At 36.6% G+C, this 3,896-nt stretch overlaps 1 long non-coding RNA gene across 1 annotated transcript; it reads right to left on the bottom strand.

Annotated features, from left to right (window-relative positions):
* Nucleotides 1–325: 325 nt before the first annotated feature.
* Nucleotides 326–2,334, bottom strand: LOC109155228. Its single transcript, XR_002049879.1, has 3 exons — nucleotides 2,250–2,334; nucleotides 1,990–1,992; nucleotides 326–337 (listed from the first exon to the last, which is right to left on the bottom strand). It is a non-coding gene; the product is annotated as an uncharacterized LOC109155228 (long non-coding RNA).
* Between the last annotated feature and the right edge of the window lie 1,562 nt (nucleotides 2,335–3,896).

Raw genomic sequence — 3,896 nt, 5'->3', positions numbered from 1 at the left:
AATAAGGGAGGCGATATAAGGGTGTCCTGGAGGTACAGGTTGGAACTGATATAAGGATGGAAAGGAGTAAAGGTTGGAACTTGGTATAAGGTTGGAAGATGGTTTGTGTGCTTTGATGTTTACTTGCTAATTGATTATCATCGGATCCCATTGTTTGCCTTTAATTGTTATTTATGTGCTTGCCTGTTTATTATGTCTCGTAAACATAAGACGCATGTTAGTGGTGTTCGTAATATCGTTCCGTTGTTATATTCTGAGTCTTGATCCTAATTTGAAAGCTAGTATTGCTTTAGACTATATATGTATTCCAGTCTCAAAATGATTTTCTTATATCTACCTATATTGTACTCAACGCGTGGGAGTGGGTTACTAAGCATTATCCGCTGACGGTTGTTACACCATATATTTTTCAAGTACTGACCAGTAGCTTCGGAGCGCGCTAGTTGGACTCGTGGATTTAGCTTAGATCGCTCTAGCATTAGTTAGGTGGCTTGTGTGCTTTGAATTGTATTTGAATATTGATTTTTGGATTATACTTGTTTAGTTAGTGTAGCCTGTGCATCTAGGTTCTCAAACCTAGATGTCGCATAGCACCCCGACTCTTATGCTTAGCTTCCGCTCTGTTTGGGTATTAATAATAGATTCGCCTTTATTTCGTAAGTTTTAAACGTTTTGAAAATTAGGGGTGTTACAGTTGGTATCAGAGCCTAAGTTCGACCCTAGGACAATGTCTTTACGATAAGACTTTAGGATGTTAAGCTTGAATTATAAGTATTTGAGGTAGGAAATGACTTTAGAATATTAAGTTTGAACTCTAGGTGTTTAAGTACTTAGGACTTAAGAATCTTAAGACGCGCGGTGAGATTGTGAGTTTATCGCTTTCAGTTATGCTTCCTATACTTGCTCCTTGTTTAGCTTTAGTTCTTTTAGTTAAAGCACCAGGTAAGGGTGCAAGTAGCTATGTTTGCCTCCGTAACCGGGTGGTGTGCACTACGCCACTACCTGGTAAGTTACCTTGTTAAAGCAAAGCAGCTAAGATGCGGTGTCTACATCTGATCATGGGGTCAACTCGAAGAAGTTAGATTGCTTACTCGCGGCTTGGAGTCAGCTACCACAAATCCCCATTCGGACAAGTGGCGTGCACTTCCGGGTAAGTTGCTTTATCTCGATACGTTAAGGTTACAGTTACGACAAAAAGGAAAGAGAACTAGGACTCCTATTGATGCTAGGAAGTAGAGTAGCGAAAGGACAACGCCGTTGGTTAATCTTTGGTGCAAGGTAAGCATATCGTGTTGTCTTGCGAGCCCCTTTGCTCCAGTTTAAAATATCATTCACCTCTGAACTTCATCCTCTTGATATTCCTATTTGTTGAAACCCCTACCTCGAATCCTCAGTTATTCTTGAAAGTAATTAACACCCGTTATACCTTTACTTACCCTTGTTGTACCTAACTTGAATCCTTGGAAGCCATAAACTGTTATGGGCTTGGAATCATTGCCATTGCTCTAAATTTGTATCCCCCCTCCTTTGGAACTCTTGTTAAAACCCTATGAGTAGTGTAGACCCCTTGCTTTGTCTGATGGCTTGGGAGTTAATGTTTATTGGTTGGGTATTAAGAAGAAAGAAGGAGTAAACCAAGTTGCCATCAATTGATGGAGTTGTCAAGAGACTAAAACCGTTAGGAACAAACCAGAGGACGGATTTGATCACCAAATGTTCCTAACGTAAAAGTAGGATTCCGTGATCGGTGACTCCTACTAAGGAACCTATCCTTGACTAAAACAAGGAAGGAACAGGAAGTAGGTAAACTCGTAATTGGAAGTTAGAACAGCCAAAAAAAAAGAAGATAAGGCTGACAAGAGCGAGCTGAAGGATGAACTCCACTCTTGGACTTCCTTAAGCAACGCAGGACTGCGCAAACAACGAAGCCTTCAAAGGAGACTTGTCGTTAACCAAGACAAGGAAATACAAAGTTGGATTATAACCAACTACCTTATGAAGATTGCAAGGTTGTTGACTGTAAACAAGACCCGACCTACTAAGCAATTAGGGACATGCGTGAATCCTTGAGTAAGGAAACCACGGATTGTCTCAATACGTTGACCTTGGTAAAGACTTTGACCCACATCACGTTTTCGAAAAGGAACTATCGATTGCATTATTTGTGAAGTTGTAATTGAACTTTATGATTCAACCAACTAAGAATAGTTGTCGAGAAGAATCGTGCAAACCAAGAAGTCGAGTTAGACACTACAAGAAATTTCACATTTAGTGACAACAGAAGTTGTCACCAAAACTATCATTTTTGCTCACTATTGAAATTAGTGACCAATTTTTGAAGTCATCACCTGTCGTCACTATATCCTCTGTCACTATTGTAGTAGTGATGACTTTTGAAAAGTTGTCACAATTACTCAGTACTTTTGTGACAATATTTACTTACACTAAAATTAGTATTTGAGTGATAACGATAGTTGTCACAATAAATGTATAATTTGAGACCAAATATGTTATTACAAAAAAATTGATCTAGTGACAACTAAAATCGTTGCAATTAATTATTTTATTGTGACAACACTTTAGACACAATAGTTCTACTTATTTGTGAGAATTGTTCTTCACGCAAAAATGATTATCAGTGACAAAAAAAGTTGTATCAATAATTACTTTGTTGTGACCATTACTTGGTCACAATTCTTTTTCCAAATAATACTAGCCAAATGCACAAAATATAAAATTATTTATTTCAAAATCTTTTCATAATTAAATGTTTTAATTTAATTATTATTTGGAATAAAATAATTCATTCAACAAATGTTACTCGTCAAATTAAAAAAAATAATATATATATATATATATATATATATATATATATATATATATATATATATATATATATAAAGACATCATTGTCTAACAAATATACTTTGTAAGAAATACAACTGAATTCAAATAAAAACGTTTTAAAATAAAATGTCTGAGAAAATTTCAAATTTGGTCCACTGACTATTAGAGGTGTGTTAATTGCAGCACTTGACTATTAAAAATGTTTATTTAGTACCTTGACTATGCGATTTCTATCAATTTTGGTCACGCTGGCCAAATTAACGGCGATTTGTGACCGAAAAAACGCAAGTCAACTAGTAGACCGATTTGGCAGGGGCAAATTAGTATTTTCATGTTGTTTCTACGATTTGGGTAAACGGATTGTTGACCAAAGTACCACCCGACCTGCCGAAAATAATTTCTACCCGCCTAATTCTAATTGACTCCACTAACCCACCTGTGAAACCTAATTCATTTGACGAAGGAAGAAAGCTCCAGTGAAGAGAATCAGACTCCATCGATGAAGGAAGAAAGCTCCATTTCCTCGCGCTACAGTGAAGTGAACCAGTCTCCATTTACTCGCGCTGCATACCAGGCAATTTAATTGCTGTCAGTGGTAAGACTTTGAGATTACTTTACTTAATTTGTGTGAAATTGGCAGTGGGTGTTAGTGTGCTTTAAATATGCTCAGAAACTTACATGTGGGGACCAATTTTAGCTTAAAGTTGATTGTTCAGTTCAGTGTTCAGTGGGTGTTAGTGTGCTTTAAATATGCTCAAAAACTTACATGTGGGGACCAAATTTAGCTTAAAGTTGAGTGTTCATTTGAGTGCTCAGTGGGTGTTGTGGAATCTTGTTTGTATGTTTCTGTTGATATATTATTCTTTGTGGGGACCAATTTGTTTATGCCTTTGTTGTGTTCTGTGTATATGCTGAGCTATGTGGGACCACTATGTCTATATTTGGACATTATTTTGGTTGATGTGTTTTGTGCATATATTGGAGTTAGGAGTACTTATATGTCGTTTATATTGTTATTTTATTATGTGGCTGCTTTACAGGATATGATC

The sequence above is a fragment of the Ipomoea nil genome, unplaced genomic scaffold, assembly GCF_001879475.1.
Source record: "Ipomoea nil cultivar Tokyo-kokei standard unplaced genomic scaffold, Asagao_1.1 scaffold2694, whole genome shotgun sequence".
Classification (NCBI taxonomy): Eukaryota; Viridiplantae; Streptophyta; class Magnoliopsida; order Solanales; family Convolvulaceae; genus Ipomoea; species Ipomoea nil.
The sequence above is the reverse complement of the archived record's forward strand: the minus strand, read 5'-3'. Positions and strand labels throughout refer to the sequence as shown.